Here is a 22,495-nt window from a genome sequence, read left to right as displayed (position 1 = left end):
TAAACTCAAATAGCAAACTAGCAAAAATAAGAATGATAACTGACAAATAATTATAAATAAAAGCTAGAATTGAGTTTAGGAAAACTTTTCTAGATGATAAGAGAGAGAGATGGATTGAAGCTCAATGAATTGATCTCCACTTCCTCTTATGGAATTCTTCACAAACCAAACCATTAAACAAACTTAAAACCAAACTTAAACTCCTTTAAAACTTATTTAAAACTTTTCTTGGATTCCTATAAGAACTGAGGTATAAGGGGGTATTTATATGAAACCCCAAAGCTAAGAGAAAACCAAGAAAAGACCAAAAATCCAGCTCAACAACGGCTTTGGAAACTAGTCGTTGGAGCAGATTTGACAGTGCGGCGGTCGACCGCGGCGGTTAACCGCGAAGGTCATCAAAGTAGAGAAAACTTACAGAGAGTTCGACGGTCGACCACGGTCGACCGCCACGGTCGACCGGGAAAGTTTCTGCTGCCCACTCAGAGAAAAACATAGGCGAGGTCGACCGCGGTTGTCGACCGCAAATTGATACAAAATATTTTATGTTTGAAAGTGAAATGCTGATTTTAAAACCCTGTTTAAAAGAATAAATAAATTCCAAAAATTATGAAACTTTGGAAAATGATTATAGACATGATAATACATATGCTACAAAAACTGGTTTTCAAAAAGGACTTCCAAATGAGAAATATCATCATTTTACAAAATAGTCCAAAACATAAAAATGTGAACATATGAGTTTTGACAATTTAGCTTAACCATGTTTTGAAACATACAAAATGATTTTATAGACTTAATAAAAGATGTATATAATAATTGTTAAGTCTATAAACTGAGAAATAAAATATTTTCACAAATACAATAGAAAATAAAATATATGAGTATGTATATGAAAATATATTTGTTTCATATCTATGAAATCAAACCAAAACATATATGTATGTATATAACTATATATATACAAAAACAAAACATGTATGTGTGTATATGATTGAGCTTAAAGTACTAATACACATAATATAAAACCTAAACTAAATATACCCAAGCTTGATCTTGATTTTCAATAGGCTTGACTTGGTAAACTTGGATGAAGCTGAACTTAGATCTTTAACTTGAATTGCATTGCTTCAACCACTATATCCACCAACCTCCATTTGATATGATCGTTATGGCGCAATCCATCCAACCTCCAACACGTTGTTTGTCTAATAAATAGAAATATATAAATACTAAACAAATAACATTAGTGGTAAATTGTTTGTTAAACATCATCAAAACAAAGAGGCCAACAATAATTTGCCACCCCTACATTTAATCAAGTTTATTCCGAAACTTGCCCAAATTAGTTTGAAGTTTAAAGCTCATTATTTTAAAGTAATAATACTTTGATTGTACATTTTTGATACAGTGCCATCAATATGTCTCATTGCAAATTACATATTTAATAATGACATGACTCATGAAATTACACTGCTTTGTAACTCTCTTCGTTTCTTAATTCTTTATTTCTTCTCCATCATGTGTAGGTAAATGAGTCTCGTCTCAATGAAGACCTGGACCAGGTGTGGGAGGTGCTTGCAGAACCAATACAAATAGTAAGTCCTGACAGTGCACTGCACTTCCCTTTAGACTTTATTATGACTGCTTTTGTATAATTTTTCTTTTTTCTACTTTTGTTGGTTATATGATGTAATATCAAAGGTCTGCTTGTATGTTGTATTGTTTTTGAAGGTTTTATATAGGACATCTAATTCCACCTCCCCCAGTATTTTGACTATATGTTGGGAAAGATGACAGTCCAAGAGAGGGGTATTTTCACTCAATAACAAATAGAATATAATAACATTAAGTCTCAATGATGGTCTAGTTACGAACTATTATTCTAGCATTCCTTCTTAAGCTAGAAGAGCATATAGACCTGTTTTTTTAGCTAGTTAAATCTAAGCTAAAAATTCCCTGAGATCACTATATTCCTCCAATACAAGTACAATATGTGCCAACGAGACATTATCAAGAGTATCATTTGCTCAATCAACATCAAAATAACCAATAATATTAAAGAATAAAAGAGACCCTTGTTGCTGATGGACTCTCTCTTGTTTTCTTGCATTAGGTTATGCACAGATACAACGTCCTAGAGGCATATGAGAAGCTGAAGGATCTCACCAGAGGAAGAGTTTTCAGCAAGGAGAGCATTCAAAAGTTCACTAATGGCTTGCAATTGTCAGAAGAAGCAAAGAGCGTTCTCTTGAATTTGACTCTCCAGTCATACATTGGAGAAGTAGAGAAGTTGTCTAAGTCTAACGACGATCATGTGGATTTGGTGAATGGGTTCAGGCTTTTATAGCCATTGAAAAAAATGTTGAATGTATAAGATGAAAATTTTACTAATTGAACTCTTCGTGGTTCATGTTACTTCCCCTTTGCATTTTCGTTATTAGCAAAGGCAATTGATACTACAAACCGTTTGTATTTGTATTATTGTGTAAGCTTGCAAGGGTAAATTACCAAAAGGAAAACGAAATTGAATAAGCTTGTAGCCTTGTGTCAATTGTATTTTGTATTCTCCTGATACTTGTATTTGTGATCAACATACATGAATCAGAATGCATCGGCTGTTATATTGTAAGTCGGGGGATTTGAGTATTGGATTTATGCCCCCATGCAGGTTTTTCCCCTTGTGTCAATTGTGTCATTGATAGTTTATTTTCATTTGAAATACTTTAAGTTTGTTTACCTCAACACTTATATTTATATTGATTTTTGGTAGCTACCCCTTCCGTAGGATGCAATAGTAATTCTTGTTTATGCGATTTGAACAATATTCTTGTGTTCTTTTCTTTTGAAATAAAGTATCAGGGTACTTGGATCTATAAATATCAACAAACCTGTGTGTGGTATACTGGTATTGGTTGGACAATTTTGCCTTAGTATTCTCTTTTTGTTCACAACATAAATTTCTAGTTTTTTTATATATTTAGATGCAGTTAGTTGTTGTCATGTTCTACTCTGTCAATCTTTAACATCTGTATGGTCTTGAAACTACTAGTACACTTGAAAACAACTATCAAAATATCCGGTGGAAATTTTATGTGGCGTGATCTCGTCTATAAGAATTGAGATACGTGGTAAGGATTGAGAGAATTAGACCGTGTTTATTATCACATAAGTAAAGAGAATCTAGATCCGAAAAATACAGTTGCTTCTCTAATTACATAAAAATATGCAAAATCAACATCTAAATATGCAAAAACAAAAATCACTTACTAAAATCACTCTAGTTCTTTCTCTAATGTGCCTCAAAAGTGTATTGTTTGATTCGAACTCGAAGAGTAAATATTTGGCAAAACCTATTGACAGTAAAAAGTTTATTGTTCTATTGAATTTTCATGATAGCTGTTATATCAAGTTTTGCTCATTACTAATTGAATTAACTTAAGTTTCATCAGCTTAATATTTTGTTCTTTTCTTAGAAACAGTGCATATAGCTTGGGATCTCATGCAACTATTATTATGATAAGTATGAAGAGTTTTGAGAAATGAAAAAAAAGAGAAAAAAAGGAAAAAAAGAAAAGAAAAATGAGCTATTCGTATTGTAGTAAGCAAGCGGTACAAAAAACAGCCTGATTATTTCTACAAGTTTCTTTCACTTATAACGGAATGAACCACTACCACCCAAATACTGTTAACGTCTTTAATATTTGATAAAAGTTAACAGTAGTGATTCTTAACATTACATTCGTCATAAGAATTTGCTGACGTGACAATGATCTGACCCTGCCATGTTCAGCAAAAAAATTAGTGAAATCACAAGTTCAACATACACGTTTGTATGAAACTTGTAACTAATTTTTGCTAACGTGGCAGCCATGTGATCTCCTCAACAATATTTTACAGAAATTTGTAAAAGAAAATAGATTGATGACAATGATAATACTAATGACTGTGGTTGACGACTTCTAAATATTAATGATCTGAAAGGACCGAAATGATACTTGGCTAGCACATGAGGGACCTACAACAAAGTTCTGCCAAAAATCTATATGCATTATAAGATTATCCATCATTTACCTTCCTTTTAAAGAAAATATCTGATGACCTGAACCTAACCTCCATAGAAAACGCATATAAAATGAATCAAGGCGCTCGCTCCTCGCTCTCTTCGATTCCTTAAAAAAAAGACGGCTCCTTTTCCCGCTCCACTAAACCCCGAACAAATTCCCCCCTTCAAAATCTAGGGTTAGGGTTTCGATCTTGTCTGCAACTTCATGGAAAAGCTCTTATCAACCCCACAAGCCCCGTTCGCTTTCTTGCCGCCCTTTTCCTCCTCTCCCTCTTCGTCTTCGATTAGCAGAAGATCATGTCAGCTAGGGTTTCAGATTCAGCCCACCCCTCCTCGACGATTCGAACCACTTAGGGTTTCGTTGAGCAGTTTAGAAGGAGTCATGACTACGAAGGTAAAGATCTCCATAACTGATTTCCTGGCTGGGGAATTTTCACGGACACAAGCCCTGCCTTTTATTGACTGCATGTTTGTTTTTTGCTTTTTTGTGATTATTTCGTTGCTAAGTTTTCTTAAATCTCATGTACTATAATGTTGAAATGTTTCTCAAAAGTGGCATATTTTGAATTTTTGAATAAAGATAGGATTTTTTATACATTTACGGGAGGGAATATTTTGGGATAGAGCATAAAATTTTTAGTAAATAAAAAATATCATATGCCATAGGTCACTTTTTTTCTTCTTCTGAATTTGTAATGTAGGGCTTCCACTATTGTATTTTGAATTTCAGGTTCTTAATTTTTTTGGCAGTCCCTAATTTACGAATCTTCAATGATGATTAAGTTTGATCCGGGATGATCTAATTTTTTTGGTGATCCTTTTTCTTCAATTTTCCTCATATTTGGACAACTGGTTGAATATGTTTTGGCTGTGTGAACTTTAATATTTTAGGTAGAGCATCATCGTGAAGAGGAGGTTGTTGATCTTGAGTATTTTAGCATTATGGCTTTATCACCTTTAGATGGCCGATATTTGCAGAAAGTCAAGGATTTGCACCTATTCTTTAGTGAATATGGGTTAATCCGTTTCCGTGTAATGGTCGAGGTAACTTTTATTAAATTCTCTTGTAAGAATACATATTTAATCAGTGCTTTTTTATTCAACACCAGTGCACAGTGTTAGTCTCACATTATGTTTTTTTTAAGAATAATGGTTTCATATTTAAATGTAGATTATACAATCATTTTTGTAGCGAATGATAAAGAAATGTTTCTGGTAAAGCATGAAGAAACTGTGGTTGTTGATTGGATATCCTTGTTCGTCTGGCTTACAAATCATTATATGTCTCAGGTATTTAGATAAAGGATTTAAAGCATTAGTTAGCTCAAAAGGTTTAAAGTTGTGCCTAAAATATTCTGTGAACCATTGGGATGATTATATTTGATATGCATATCTAACAATAGAACCCCTCTTCTAATAAATTTACATATGATGTAGTATTAGCAGTTTCTGCATGAGTCCATCGAATATTGTTTAATTAGGTCATGCTTATTAGTGTGCTTTCTTTTACAATCTGACAAAACATCCATCCTATGCTTTGATATAGGTATAGCATTCTTCATTAAAACTTGTCATAGTGTAGTCATGTCTTGGGTAATGGAGAGAGAGGTAACTTACAAGTAAAAAAGGTTTACCTCTTTCTCCATTGCCCATCATGATCTGACAAAGCTGGCCACTATAGTTATATTTTCATGTTGGCTACTTAGTGTAAAATGCTAATCTGAAGCGATTTTTTTAGGTAAAATGGTTGCTAAAATTATCATAAATACCTAAAATCAAGGAGGTTCAAAGCTTTAGCGAGAATGGCAGGTCTTATTTAGAAAGTATAGTTAGTTGCTTTAGCAAAGCTGATGCTCTGGAAGTGAAAAAGATTGAAAAAGTAACTAACCACGATAATAAGGCAGTGGAATACTTCTTGAAACAGAAATGTCAATCCAATGCTGAGATTGCTGAGGTGAGTTTTTGATGTTCCTTGTTATGGGTACTTTATGCTTCCTCTTTTTATAACTAAGACTAACTGTGATTTCAAAGATTTCATTTGATGCTTAATATTTGACATTAGATTCTACAAAATTGTTTTTTACGTACTGGAGTTTTTCCATTTTGCTTGTACATCAGAGGATATAAATAATTTAGCCCATGCATTGGAACTGAAGGAGGCGCTCAACACTGTCATATTTCCTGTGATGATTGAGTTGTTGATTGCAATATGCAAATTAGTGAAGGAAAATGCTCATATCTCCATGTTGTCTCGCACTCATGGACAGGTATTTTCAGTTCTAGATGAGAGGCAACTCTTGTTATAACGGAATACTATCTTTTTATTGATTATATGTTATCTACAAAAACTTTAATGCTATATAAGCATAATTTAAAATCTTATATTTCCCTTTTATTTGTGTTTACACATAGAAGGACATAGTTTATTGTATATATTGATTTAAAAAAAAGAATCAGAAGCTATTAGACTAAGAAAATGAAGGAATGCTTCAAGGAAAAAGAAAAATTCTTTTTCATTTCCATGAACTAATTTATTTAGCAATCCTAAATTCTTAATGAAATTTATCCCAAATGGAGAAGGGATGCAACTGACAAGAGCACGTTTAGAGAAGGATTAGAGAAGTGGGAGTACTCAAAGAAAAACAAAGTACTCTTGGGTTTAAAAAGTTAAACTTAATCTAAGGTGCACAAGGTAATATTCCACTAAGAATTTTTCCATAATGTTCTGGTGGTGTATTTTTTTGGTTGAAATAACTCAAAGATTTCTGGCTGGTCATTTCGGTGAAATTTTTTTATACAAAAGTAAGCTTTTTTTTTGGGGGGGGTGGGGGCTTATATAGAAATAATTAAATAATGATTACATGCTAAAACTCAATAATTTTCTACATAGGGCTAATACATCATGTATAATTACTAGTTTGATAAATATTATATTGTCTATCTTCGTTCATATATGTTTGCAGGACATGTTCTACATTCCTTTCTTCATGAGTTTTTAGCTTGATACTATGAAATAAATTGAATGGAACCTTTTCAATCTGAAGGTTAAAAATAATATAATCATGTCTTTGTTTATTATTTAGTCCTACAGCAGAAAATGAGTGAGAAGTTGCTTAAATAGGTATGCCCAAGACTCAAGTGTAAGACAGCTAGTTGATTTTGTCAGTGGGTTGAGCCAAACGTGTTACACTTGGTGGTTCCCACGGCTTGTACTGCACCAATGGGCCCGACGGCCCGGGGCGTGACAAATTACATCATAGCAATTGCGAGTCTGAAGTGTGGAGCTAAGTGCTATGCGGGTCTAAGTGCTATATTGCGTGAGTACGGTGGGGGCCACCTCTAGAGTTCACATAACCTAGTGATACCGGGATGTGCCAATTGTCATGTCACGATGAGGACGTTGCTTATTTATGATGGGGTGTGTAGAAGATCGTACCAGAGATCGAAGCTTGCCTTCGATGGCGAAGTTGAGCAGGCAAGGAAGATCGCCTATAGAGGTCGATGGCGAAGTTGAGGAGGTGAGGAAAGTCGCATGTTCGAGATCGCAGGCGAAGTGTGTGGCGAGGACGAGCTTGGGAGGCGAGCGGATCTCGCCTGCTGCGTGGATCGAACTCTCTTGTAGCGGATCTCACTTGTTGATGTCACCCTCACCCATGATATCGCCTGTAGCGAAGTGAACTTCACTTATGCATGGTTGGATCCAGCTGGAGCGCATAGACCGACCGCCCTAGGGTTTCCCTATAAAAGGGAAATGTTATTCGTGAACGAAATAGTGAGCACGAGAGCAGAGAGAGAAGAAGAGATTGGCAGCAGAAATTTCTTGAGCTTCTGTTCTCTATGCAGTTTAGGAAATTTCTAATTTTTATTCCCTTTTGTCCCTGTTCTCATTTACTGTTGAGAAGGGGTTGGTGAATATTAATTGGGGAAGTTATTGTAATAGAGAGAGTGTTTGAGCATTGATTTTAGATTAAAATCATTTGCTATTTGTTTGAGAGATCTCAAGTTTGAGGTCCTCTCTCTTATTTGTAATTTCTTCTTATTAATAAAAAATTATTGTGCCGTTCTCGTGGACGTAGGCAGATTTGCTGAACCACGTAAAATCTGTTATCTTGCATTTTTGTTACTTGTTTGGTTGTTGATAAGTATTCCAATTTTGTTTGTATTTGTGTGCCTTCGGTTCCGCTGCTCTCAACAAGTGGTATCAGAGCTCCGGGTTTGACATGATGTTCAATTTGGAGAAGAAAGCTAGAGCTTGGATTCTCGTTTGAGGAGATTGGAGGTGAAACAAGTACATCGGGATCGTCTCTTTCAAAGGCCATACAAGGGTTGAGCATTAATAATACAAAAATTGATGCTCAAAAATTTAATGGCAAGATAAATTTTAATTTGTGGAGGTGTCAAGTGATAGATGTATTAGATGCCCAAAATTTAGAGGAGACTCTTAAGTTACAAGAGAAACCTGAAGACATGGAGGATAAGATTTGGAAGAAAATAAATAGTAGAGCGTGTGGGGTTATTCGATCATGTTTGACGCCGAATTTGATCTATGATGTGATGAACGAGACGTCGGCAAAACGGTTGTGGAAAACACTCAATAGGAAGTATCTTACGAAAAGCATTGAGAATCGGCTTCACTTGAAGAAGAGGTTTTACCAATTCAAGATGAAGAGGGGAGTTTCCATTAGAGAACATGTCAATAACTTCACAAAATTGCTATCAGATATGACCAATATGGATATCATGGTAGAGGATGAAGATAAGGCGATGTTGTTGCTATGTTCATTGCCAGAGGATGATTTTAGTACATTTGTCCTTATGATGATTAATGGTAGAACCACTGTCCGCTATAAGGAGGTGACCTCAGCATTGGTGAACTATGAGTTGAGGAAGAGAGATAGTGAACCCTTCGAGAAGGCATCAGGAGATGCATTGGTAGTGAGAGGCTGTAGTCCAAACCGCCGTCTATTTAATCACTCCAAGTCGAAGCAAGGAGGTAGCTATAAGAGTGTTGGTAGGAATCAATGTCGCGTCTGTAAAGGAGAGGGACATTGGAAGATCGACTGCCCAAAGTTGAAGGACAGAGCCGGGAATAATAAAGGGAAAGCCGTATAGGCTTCAGAAGTGAATATTGCTAAAGCTAGTGGTGATAATTCAGATTCAGATTCATCGGGCTATTCATGCCTAGCATTACCGTCAATTTGTTATGCCGACTCTACGGAGTGGATGTTGGCTTTAGGTGTTACATACCATATTTGCCCGAGGAGGGATTGGTTCTCTAACTTTGAGGAGTTAGAAAGAGGGGATGTCGTGCTCATGGGTAATGACCATATATGCCCTATCGGTGATATTGGTATAGTCCGGATCAGGATGTGTGACGAGGTGACTAGAGAGTTGAATGAAGTGAGATTCGTTCCTCAATTGACGAAGAATATCATTTCACTTGGAACTTTGGAGGCAGCTGGCTATAGGGTGATCTTGGAGAATGCAACTCTGAAGGTCACAAAGGGGTCCATGGTGGTGATGCGAGGTGTTAGGGAAAACAACCTTTACTACTTGAAGGGCAAGACAGTAACAGGGGGTATGGCAGCTTCAATTACCATAGAGAAAGATACTACCAGCTTATTGCATATGAGATTTGGACACACTGGTGATAAGTCCCTACAGGTACTGGCGAAACAGGGGCTATTGAAGGGTGCAAAGACCTGCAAGATGGAGCTGTGTGAACATTGCATACTTAGGAAGAAGACAAAAGTGAAATTTGGCACCATAATTCACAATACCCAAGGTATATTGGATTATGTTCATACTGATGTTTAGGGTCCTTCCAAGAACACATCTCTTGGTGGGGCAAATTATTTTGTCACTTTCATTGATGATTATTCCAGGAGAAATTGGGTATACCCCATGAAGCATAAACATGAGGTCCTGGATATATTTATGGAGTGGAAGAAGAAAGTGTAGCTGCAAACAGGTAGAAAGGTGAATGTACTCCATTCGAATAATGATGGTGAGTACAAGAGTGATCCGTTTCTGTAGTTTTACTGGGATCATGGCATTAGGCGACACTTCACAGTTCGTGAGACACCGCAACAAAACGTGGTCGCTGAAAGGTTGAACCATACCTTGCTGGAGAAGATACGATGTATGATGATACAGAGTGGATTGTCAAGATCCTTTTGGACCGAGGCGTTAGTTTATACAAGCCATCTCGTGAATAGGTTGCCATGCACTGCGATACATGGAAAGACTCCTATGGAACGTTGGTCTGGTTCGGTAGCTAGTGACTATGAGTCGCTTCGGATATTTGGGTGTCCTGCTTATTACCATGTCAGTGATGATAAATTGAATCTGAGGGCGAGGAAAGCACTCTTTGTGGAATTTAGAGATGGAGTTAATGGCTTCAAGTTGTGGGATCCACAAGACATGAAGATGATCATTAGCAGAGATGTCACGTTTGATGAGGCTCACATGATAGAGTCTCAGATTCCTCAACAAGTAAAGGAAGGCCAGACTAGTGGGGTATCGTAGCAGGTGGAGGAAGATGTGACTCCACAGACTTCAGATAGCACTGTATCTAGTGAGACTCCTACAGAAGTGACACTAGGAGGAGATGATATGATAAACGGGCAAGTGGAGGATACAGTGGATGTTGAGACACAGGAACAGGGTCATGTTCAGGAGTCCATTGCAGCTAATAGACTAAGAAAAAATATTCATCGCCCAGCTAGATATGATGATATCATGGTTGCATATGCTTTATCAGCAGAAGTCGTTGATGATTTGGTTCCTTCCTACATTCAGGGAAGCAGAGTCAAGCTCTGATTCAATTAGGTGGAGGGAAGCTATGAAGGAAGAGATGTAGTCTCTTCATAAGAATGACACTTGGGAACTTGTAAAGCTACCGAAGGATAAGAAGGCTATTGGATGCAAGTGGGTATATGCGAAGAAAGAAGAATCTTCTATTGGGGACATTCGGTATAAAGCCAGATTGGTTGCCAAAGAGTATGCCCAGCTTGAGGGTATATATTACAATGAGGTATTCTCACCTGTTGTAAAGCATTCGTCGATAAGAATACTATTGGCGTTGGTGGCACAGCTGGATTTGGATTTGGTCCAGATGGATGTTAAGACAGCCTTTCTACATGGAGATTTAGAAGAGGAGATCTACGTGACACAACCTTTGGGGTTCAAAGCTGCAGGAAAGGAAGAATTAGTATGCAAGCTGAAGGAGTCTCTTTACGAATTGAAGCAATCGCCATAACAATGGTACAAGAGATTCGACGACTTCATGATTGTCTGAGGATACACGAGAAGCCCATATGACCTGTGTGTTTAAATGTACAAGATACAGAATGGTGAGTATATTTATTTACTGTTATATGTTGACGATATGCTCATTACTTCCAGGAATACTTTAGCTATTAGAAAGTTGAAAAAGGAACTATCATCCAAATTTGAGATGAAGGATCTTGGAGAAGCAAAGAGGATATTGGGTATGGAGATTGAGAGAGATATGGTGAAGGGGAGGCTGAAGTTGACACAAAGGAGTTACCTACAGAAGATGCTGAAGAAATTCAGTTATGATGGCAATGCCAAGGCGGTGAGTACTCCATTAGCTTCCCACTTTAAGCTATCAGCTAAGATGTCACCTATTTCAGTTGAGGACCGTGAATACATGTCCAAAGTTCCATATGCCAATACGGTAGGTAGCTTGATTTATGCGATGGTGTGTACAAGGCCAGATTTGTCACAGGCCGTGAGCATGGTATCTAGGTACATGCATGACCCAGAGAAGGGTCATTAGGAGGCCGTGAAGTAGATTCTATGGTATATAAAAGGTACTATGAATGTTGGTTTGGTATTCGAGAAGAATGGGAAGAATGGGCAGGATTGTATTGGTTATGTGGATTCCGATTATGCGGGGGATCTTGACAAGCGCCGGTCTACTACTGTATATGTGCTTACACTAGCAAGAGCGTCAGTATGTTGGAGATGCACACTTCAGTCTACAATGGCTCTCTTCACTACGTAGGCAGAGTATATGGCATTGACTGAAGCTGTGAAGGAGGTTTTGTGGTTGCAGGGGTTATTAGATGACCTGGGGATTGTACAGGATACCATCAGGGTACATTGTGAGAGCATGTCAGCTATCTATTTGGCCAAGAACCAGGTGTATCATGCTCATACAAAGCACATTGATATCTGATTCTATTTTGTTCGAGACGTATTGGATGATGGAGACGTCAGATTGGAGCATATGCACACAAAGGACAATCGGCAGATATGTTGACCAAAGTTTTCACTAGAGTGAAATTTGGTCATTGTTTGGAATTGTTAAGCATTCTTCGCTGTTGAGGGCCTTTGGAGGCCATGTGGTGAACTATGTGAAGGCTTGATTCCTTGGACAAGAGGATACGTAGGCAAGTCTTTATGATGCAGCCGATTTGATGAGTAGACGTTGACGTTTGGAGAATGGTCTTATTCTCATTTGGTTCTTGACTTATTGTGGATTGAGCCCGTTGTCGTGAATTATTTCACTTTGTACTAGATGCAACAAGTGGGACATTTGTTCTGGTTGGTGTCGGCTCAGTTTTGGGGAAACGTTCGCCGAGGTGGAGATTTGTAGATGATCGTACCTGAGATCGAAGCTCACCTTTGTTGGTGAAGTTGAGGAGGCTAGGAAGATCGCCAGTAGAGGTCGATGGCGAAGTTGAGGAGGCGAGGAAAGTTGCATGTTCAAGATCGCAGACGAAGTGTTTGGCGAGGTCGAGCTTGGGAGGCGAGCGGATCTCACCTGCTGCGTGGATCGAACTCGCCTGTAGTGGATCTCGCATGTTGATGTCACCCTCACCCATTATCTGACCTGTAGCGGAGTGAACCTCGCCTGTGCGTGGTTGGAGCCAGCTGGAGCATAGTTGGAGCGCATAGACCGACCGCCCTAGGGTATCCCTATAAAAGGGAAACCATATTCGTGCGCGAATTAGTGAGCGCGAGAGCAGAGAGAGAAGAAGAGATTGGCGGCGATAATTTCTAGAGCTTCCGTTCTCTTTGCAGTTTGGGAAATTTTTGATTTTTATTCCCTTTTGTCCCTGTTCTTAATTACTGTTGAGAAGGGGTTGGTGAATATTAATTGGGGAAGTTATTGTAATAGAGAGAGAGTGTTTGAGCATTGATTTTAGATTAAAATCAATTCCTATTTGTTTGAGAGATCTCAAGTTTGAGATTCGCTCTCTTATTTTAATTTCTTGTTATTAATAAGAAATTATTGTGCCGCTCTTGTGGACATAGGCAAATTTGCCGAACCACGTAAAATCTGTTGTCTCGCATTTGTGTTCCTTGTTTGGTTGTTGATAAGTATTCTAATCTCGTTTGTATTTGTGTGCCATCAGTTCCGCTGTGTACAACAGGGTGTTTGTGACACTCTTATTTAGTCCAACATTAGGAAATGAGTGAGAATTTAAGTAGCTTAAATTATTTAAGTGTAACATCGGTTAGTCAAATTTGGCAGTAGATTGAGCCAAACAACACGTTACACTAGTTGGTTCCCACAGATTGTATCGCACCAATTGGTCCGTCAGGCCGGGGCGTGACATGGCCAATATTAGAAGCGGACATATACTAAGTTGAATGCTCAAAGCAGCTGAAATATCATATTGATAATTTTCATCGTTATGCTGCAGGAATAAATGATTTGCTTTTGTAATAGGTTTATGTGGTTTAGTTCTGATATCTTCTAACTCCCTTTGTAGCCTGCTTCACCCACTACTTTGGGAAAGGAGACGGCAAGTTTTGCTTTCAGACTAAGTGAAGTAGGGAAGACCTTTACAGAAGTGCAAATATTGGGCAAGTGTGCTGTAGCTGTTGGAAACTACAATGCACATAATGTTGCATATCCGGATATTGATTGGCCAACTGTTGCAGCTGAGTTCGTGACCTCTTTGGGGTTAGGTTTCAACCCTTACGTGACACAGGCATGTTTATTTACTTCTACTACTTTTCTCTTTGCAATGTTTTACCTATCTAATTCATTTCAGCTTGATGGATTTTTTTTGCGTAATTAAGTAGTGCATAGACGATTTTGATAAGGTTTTTTCTTTATGGATGACTTGGATAGGTTTCATTAATGGGAGGAGTACTTTATTTACTTGTACTTTTTTGACACTGCTGCTTGTATTCATTGTTCTCTGCTTGAACTAGTTTACTAGTAAACAGTCCTCGTGAAGATTTAGGCAACTGTACAAACTGTAAAAGTGTATAACTAATAGAGCCTCAGGATTTTCTTTAATATGAGTTTTGCAATCGACTCAGGTGACTAAAATGTAGGTTTTTTTGCCATTTCACGTTTCAAGAGTTTACAAAAGGTGATTCATATAGTATGTAGATACTATCATGTGCATGCTTGATAATAAGTAGATACACTTGCAGGTTATCCATCTATCTTGATAATAAGTTAGTGCATATATAATAATGGAATTGTAGCGCCAGCTAATAATTTTGTTAAGTTTGTGTTGTCTGAAAGGTTACGTCAATGTGGCCTATGAATGGACTGACACTTGGCTTCCATGCATACTCTCTGTCTGAGCCTATTGCTTGCTCCGCATACAGATTGAGCCGCATGACTATATCACAAAGCTTTTCAATGCAGTTGTTTAGTTTAATAACATCCTGACTGATTCTGATCGGGACATATGGAGCTATATTTCGTTAGGTTATTTTAACCAGGTAACTTTCTTATGCTTGACCACTATACCCCTAAAAATATTAGGACCTATTTTAGCTCCCAAACTTCCAATTTGGAACTAAACGATTTCCTGATAATTTTGCTTTCCAGATGACCAAGGCTGGGGAGATTCGATCTTCAACTTTGCCTCATAAAGTTAATCCCATTAATTTTGAGAATAGTGAGGGCAACTTGTGATTGGCTAATGCTATTTTATCTGCTAGCTCTCAGCTCCAAATTGCCCATCTCTCGTATGCATGTGTGTATCATTGACTTTTCCATCTTTATTCATGGTTCATGAGGAGTACCTAATGTAAAGTTCAGTGCTATATCATAGTTCAAAAAACACGACTTAGTATTTCATTTTGGTAAAGTGATACTATACTTATCGCATGTGTAATCATTGACAGAGGGATTTGACCGATTCCACAGTTTTGTGGAATTTGGGTATTGGATCTGGGTATTCTCTCTTGGCATACAAAAGTGCACTACAAGGAATCCGGAAGCTTCAGGTTAGTAGTAAAATCTGTATGAGATGGTTATCACTAAAGAAATAGATATAAAGCTAGATGTGTTATTGGTAGGAAATGTGCCGCTATCGTCGTTCTTTGCTTCATGTATGTTGTTTGTTCTGTTCTTGCTTTAACTATTAGGGTTGGGCATATGTTGAATTTGAATTCGTCACTAATGCAAGATGCTAAATTCTATGAATTATAAGATTATAGAAATGTGGATCCATTTCAAGATGAATTCTTGTCTTGCTGTCAACATAATTTCTATCCAATGTACATCCATCTAATAATATATATCATTTTACCGATGCTTAAGTTTTTTTCTATATTAGTATTTCTTTTCTAAAATTGTACTAACCATTTCCCTCAAAAATATTGTATGAACTATGTCTTTGCTATCCTTTTCAATTTCCTTTAGATCTATTATTTGGGATCCATAACTATGATATCTGGCATAATTCTTTGAAAAAATTCTGTCTGTACGTCCGAGTAGTTGATACAAAGAAATATACATCTAAAAGTGGCAAAAGCTCCTTTTTTTCTCAATACGCTACCGACGTATAAAGACAATCCCAATGTTAACATTTAATTAGGGGTGGCAAATGGGTCAGGTTGGGTCGAGTAGGGTCATAGTTGACTCAACCCGTATAAGTGTGACGCGACCCGACCCGTTTAACAAATGAGTCAATGCGATTTGCCTGTTTATTAAATGAGTTACCCGATCCGACCCATATAACCCGAATGACCCATTTATCAAATCTCAGTTCTATATCATGGATACTATATAGATCAAGATGAAATTCTTTTGACTCTTTCGACAATCACAAGTCAAAATATGCAATACTGCTACATAGATTGTACAAGAGATAGACCCTTTTAATAAATAATCCTAACTATGGATTAGGTTGTCGCTTATTCACAGCATTATAAATCACGGTCCCCGCCTTTTTGGCCGTCGCCTCACTCTGACGAACCCCCTAGTCCCTCTGATCCTCGCACGGCATAAAAGTCAAAACCGGACCGAACCTGGTCTTTAGAAAAAAAACCAGCACACTCCCAGGCTGACCTCTGACCCTTCAACCCCGCAACGTAGTTCCTCCTCAGATCCAGAGCTCCACTCTCGACCAGATCCTAACAGCTCTCCCCCATCGAGGTGAAGTAGTTCCCCGACAGCGACAAGTTCTCCAGCTTCTCGTAGCTCGCCAGGTCGCAGAGCACGTCGGGCACCCATTTCCTCCCCTTCTGCGACCTCCCCTTATGCTCCTTCGATCTTGTCCATACGAGTGGAACTGCGATCGATCTCAACTGTTGAAATGCTGGCTTGCTGTCGATGAGGGCCAAGACGCAGCCGACCGTTCCGGAGATGCTGGACCTGGCGGGAAACTGGGGGTCGAAGGAAGAGGAGAGAGAGGAGAAGGAGGAGGATGAAGATGATGAAGATGATCTTCATATTTGGAGTTTACAACCCATTTAGAATTAAACGGGTTGGTATTGGGTTACACGGGTCAGTTCGGATCAACCCTAATTTACCCATCTAATAAACGGGTCAGTTCGGGTTGATCCGTTTATGACTCGACCCATATAACTCGACCCATACCTAATATAAACGGGTCGGGTCAGATCAGGATGATGGGTCGGGTCATAATTTGCCACCCCTACATTTAATGAAGTTTATTCTAAAACTTGCCCAAATTAGTTTGAAGTTTAAAACTCATTATTTTAAAGTAATAATACTTTGATTGTACATTTTTGATACAGTGCCATCAATATGTCTCATTCCAAATTACATATTTAATAATGACATGACTCATGAAATTACACTGCTTTGTAACTCTCTTCGTTTCTTAATTCTTTATTTCTTCTCCATCATGTGTAGGTAAATGAGTCTCGTCTCAATGAAGACCTGGACCAGGTGTGGGAGGTGTTTGCAAAACTAATACAAATAGTAAGTCCTGACAGTACACTACACTTCCCTTTAGACTATTAGCGTCTGTGGTTAAATCTGGAATAATACAGATATATAATAGCAAAAACTGAATAGAAAACAAAAGTGCGGTAATTTAAAATTTTTCAACTCATCTGCTGTGCGTTTGTGAAATGCTGTGCTTAAAGCATTATTTGACCTACTCCGGTGCAAGGATCCCAATGCCAAATTGCTTCTAGGAACAACAGTCCAGTACTTTGGTGTGCACCGACCCAGTACTGTCAAGATCTCCTTGATCTATAAGGTAAAGATCTCCTCGATCTATTAGGCAAAGATCTCCTCTATCTATAAGATAAAGATCTCCTCGATCTATCAAGTAAAGATCTCCTCGATCTATAAGACCTTCTCGGTCTAGGCACTGTTCCTACAAACACTAGCTATTCTACAACATATATGTAAGGACCATGAATTTTGATACTAGTTAAAATAATTTTTTTAGAATTTTAAAATATTTAAATATGATTTTTAAAAGAGTATTTGTATTTTTCTTGAATTTCTACAATTTTATATGATTTAAAGTCTATGTTTTATATTTATTTAAATGATATTAATATTTATAAATTAATTTTATGCGGTGAAAATTTATGGAATTTATCTGTTGCGTTACCGATTCTGTTACATGTCATTTTAAATAATGCATTGTATTATTTTTATTATTACGCATATTTTCGTATAATACGTTGTATTATTAATTACGTATTATTTGTATAATTTGCTGTATTATTTCTACTGTTATATGTTATCTGTCGTATTAGTATAACTTGTACGTTTTACTATGTACGTAATTGTCCCATAATTATTTAATTTTAAATTTAAGTAAAAATATTTTTATTATGAATTATTCTCGTTTAATTATACAATATGGGTATTTTTTGACTATTTCGTATCAACTTTGGAATTAACATAACATGTACGTTACTATTTGTTAGTTAATTTTTTAAGTACCTATAATTAAATTTTTTTAATTATTTAGTTAAATACCAAAACCCTAATTTTCTCTATATAAATATGTATATATGTATATGGGTTCTCTCTCTCCTCTCTCTCTTTCATGAAAAGCAGCCGCCGCCCCCATTCTTCGCTGTTGAGCTACGCCACCGTCGTTGGTATTCTGGACTTCTTCAAACCAACGAGCTTTTCTCCTGGAGGAGAACTTCTTGGACTTGCGGGGGGAGGTAGATCCGGACGAGGATGAAAGGTACTCCTCGAACTTGGCCTGGTCGAATTCATACTCGACCTCCTCCTCGACCGGGATTGAGATCCGCGGTTGCGACGTGACGATCTCGGCAGCGAGATCGTTGGCTCCCACTATGGTCGCCAGATTGTTCGCGGTGAAAATTGCCTTCATTGAATTCATCGTTATCTCAAGTAATTGATTTTTTTGATTACAAAAGATCTGGTCTTTTTTAGATCCGGTTACAACGAAATCAAAGAAAATAAAAAGATTACAACTTTCTCCTTTAGAACAAATCGCGAGCTCCTGTTTTGCGGTCGCTCGCTTGTGTGGGTTCTTTGCCGACGCCGGGGTTAATCCGTGGACCACCGCGCGATCTAGATCCGGTCGGATCTACACGATTCGATGGGTATTATTTCGCCAAGGAAATAATAGCCGAGGGTACTATTTCGCCAAGGAAATAGTAGCCTTTAATTCTCGGGATCAAAGGCCAAGCTTTGATCCGGAGTGTGATTACGTGTAGATCTCAGATCTGATCTTTACCTCTCTCGAAATCCTGCCTTTTGTGACGTGGACGTTCGCCGAGAACCAGATCTAAATCTTCAAGTCCTTAAGTCTTCAAAACTCTGAGCTCAATCTTCAATTCGGCAGAGTTTCGGCTCTCCAAGTTCCAACCTTTCAAAAATGAGCCTACAGCCCTCTATTTATAGGCATTGAAAGCGGATCTGGGCCCAGATCTGAGCCCAGATCCGAGCTGGCTCGGCCAGGTGGCTCGGCCAGGCCAAGACACTTGTGAGTGTCTCGGGTATTTTGAACATAACTTTCTCGTATGATCTCCAAATGACCTGATCCAAGATGTATTGGAAAGCTGACAAAGAGATCTACAACTTTCATGTTTTGAGTTTCTTCATATTCTAACGGGATCATTGTCAAAACAGCTCCATAATTTTCGAGACACCTTTGGGTGTCTCGGCCAGGTCCGAGACACCTCTGGGTGTCTCGGTGCTATTTTAGGTATAACGTCTTCATATGACCTCCAAATGACCTGATTCTAGATAGGTTGGAAAGTTGTCAAAAATATCTACAACTTTTCTGTTTTGAGTTTCTTCATATTCAAAAGTGATCATAGTCAAAACATCTCCACAAGTTCCACGACACCTTTGGGTGTCTCGGCCAGGTCCGAGAAACCTCTGGGTGTCTCGGTGCTATTTTAGGCATAACTTCCTCATATGACCTCCAAATAATCTGATTCAAGATGAGTTGGAAAGCTGACAAAGAGATATACAACTTTCATGTTTTGAGTTTCTTCATATTCTAACGGGATCATTGTCAAAACAGCTCCACAACTTCCGAGACACCTTTGGGTGTCTCGGCCAGGTCCGAGACACCTCTGGGTGTCTCGGTGCTATTTTAGGCATAACGTCTTCATATGACCTCCAAATAACCTGATTCTAGATAGGTTGGAAAGTTGTCAAAAATATCTACAACTTTTCTGTTTTGAGTTTCTTCATATTCAAAAGTGATCATAGTCAAAACATCTCCACAAGTTCCACGACACCTTTGGGTGTCTCGGCCAGGTCCGAGACACCTCTGGGTGTCTCGGCGCTATTTTAGGTATAACTTCCTCATATGACCTCAAAATGATCTAATTCAAGATGAGTTGGAAAGCTGACAAAAATATCTACAACGTTTCTATTTTGCATTTCTTCAGATTCAAATGGTATCATGGTCAAAACAGATCCACAAGTTCCGAGACACCTTTGGGTGTCTCGGCCAGGTCCGAGACACCTCTGGGTGTCTCAGCGTTCTTTTAGGCATAACTTCCTCATATGACCTATAAATGACCTGATTCCAGATGGGTTGAAAAGATGACAAAAATATCTACAACTTTCCTGTTTCGAGTTTCTTCAGATTCAAACGGAATTATGGTCAAACCAGCTCCATAATTCCGAGACACATTTGGGTGTCTCGGCTCGGGCTGGGACATTTTGTTTTGCACACTTGTCCATTTTCGCCATAACTTTTTCATCCGAACTCGGATTTAAGCGATTCAAAGTGCGTTGGAAAGATGATGAGGAGTTCTATAAGCTCCAATGATTATATGATCTGTGGAATAAATGAGACACGAAGGGTATTTTGTCTTTTGCAAGTGACACGGGGCTCCCGATCCGTTCGTATCCTCATAATTCTGAAACTCCGTTGCTTCACATAGTTCGTCAACCCACTTCATGTGTTTGTCGACATTAATCAAGCTCCTGTGACTTAGATTATGACATTCATCATCTTTTCTTAGCACTGAGCCGTTCGTAGGGACCTATAGGTAGTTTTATACGCCTACAGGTATCGATGAGATGCCTCCCTCGAAACTCGTATCGAGTTTGCTTCTCGTTGACGATCCGAACACCTCGCTAGAATGTTTCCCTTCTTGATTCCTTCAGTCCTCCAGGCTGTTCGGTGCTTTGTTGAATGTCTGTAAAGGTTCCGGTGTTGCATTTATTGTCTGACCGTCTGTTGGAATTTTGAATTTGAAGTCGATTTTCGATTTTCTGACTTTTTAGCTCGAGTTGGTTATTTCAACATAGAACTGACCATCGGTCGTCGGCGTTGAATCTCCATTTACAACGCGTTGTCCGGCGTTTGAGCTTCATTGTGACGCGTTGTCCGGCGTCCAAGCTTCATTGCGACGCATTGTCCGGCGTCTGACACAGTTTATACTCATATGTTTATTGGAGTCTTAAGAAGCAGTTTATACTCGTATACTTTTCGGAGTATTGATTCTTTCATTGCAACGCATTGATCGGCGTTGACCTAGGGTTACGCGTTGACCGGCGTTGACCTAGGGTTTCGAACGTCGTACGTTTTAAGTTTGGTCGCAACGCATTGATTGGCGTTGACCTAGGGTTACGCGTTGACTGGCGTCGACCCTAGGGTTTCGAACGTCGTAGGATGCTCAAGTCACGAGACCAACTAATGAAGCTGATGCGTCAGTGACCCTCGCATTTATAGGATTTTTGGCAAACCCTCAGCCATCAACGGGTTTGATGAGCCTTTACCGACTACCGTTTGAGTCGGGCTAGCATGCGGATTGTTCAAATCCGTTCCGCATGTAACGTTAAGCTAAAAGAGTTAACCCTTTTAGTGCTACGATATTGAATACGTAGACTTCGTCTTTCTCCTGTGAAAAGACTAAACAGCAACGTGTATGAGACGTTGACTTAGGATTTTTGGCAAATCCTCAGCCTTCAACGGATTTGACGTGCTCTTACCGACTACCGTTTGAATCGGGCTTACATGCGGATTGTCTAAATCCGTTCCGCATGTGACGTTGTGCTAAGAGAGTTAACGCTCTTAGTGCTACGATATTGAATACGTAGACTTCGTCTTTCTCCTGTGAAAAGACTAAACAGCAACGTGTATGAGACGTTGACTTAGGATTTTTGGCAAATCCTCAGCCTTCAACGGATTTGACGTGCTCTTACCGACTACCGTTTGAATCGGGCTTACATGCGGATTGTCTAAATCCGTTCCGCATGTGACGTTGTGCTAAGAGAGTTAACGCTCTTAGTGCTACGATATTGAATACGTAGACTTCGTCTTTCTCCTGTGAAAAGACTAAACAGCAACGTGTATGAGACGTTGACTTAGGATTTTTGGCAAATCCTCAGCCTTCAACGGATTTGACGTGCTCTTACCGACTACCGTTTGAATCGGGCTTACATGCGGATTGTCTAAATCCGTTCCGCATGTGACGTTGTGCTAAGAGAGTTAACGCTCTTAGTGCTACGATATTGAATACGTAGACTTCGTCTTTCTCACGGGAATAGACTACCCGGCGACGCGTGTTAGGCGTTGACTTTGGGATTTTTGGCTAACCCCCAGCCTTCAACGGATTTGATTAGCCTTTACCGACTACCGTTTGAGTCGGGCTAGTATGTGGATTGTAACGCTGTGCTAAGAGAGTGAATTCTCTTAGACTTTGTGCTATGATGTTGAATACATAGACTTCGCCATTGTTACGGGAACAGGCTACCCGGCAACG

General features: G+C 38.7%; 2 pseudogenes; both read left to right on the top strand.

The window, feature by feature from the left end:
- The window catches only part of LOC109845915, a 43,316-nt pseudogene extending 40,966 nt beyond the window's left edge, over nt 1-2,350 (top strand).
- Nucleotides 4,989-22,495, top strand: part of LOC109845568 — a 31,154-nt pseudogene continuing 13,647 nt past the window's right edge.

Source organism: Asparagus officinalis, chromosome 6, assembly GCF_001876935.1.
Source record: "Asparagus officinalis chromosome 6, Aspof.V1, whole genome shotgun sequence".
NCBI classification, from domain to species: Eukaryota; Viridiplantae; Streptophyta; class Magnoliopsida; order Asparagales; family Asparagaceae; genus Asparagus; species Asparagus officinalis.
Note: the sequence above shows the minus strand (reverse complement) of the source record. Positions and strands in the feature narration are given on the sequence as shown.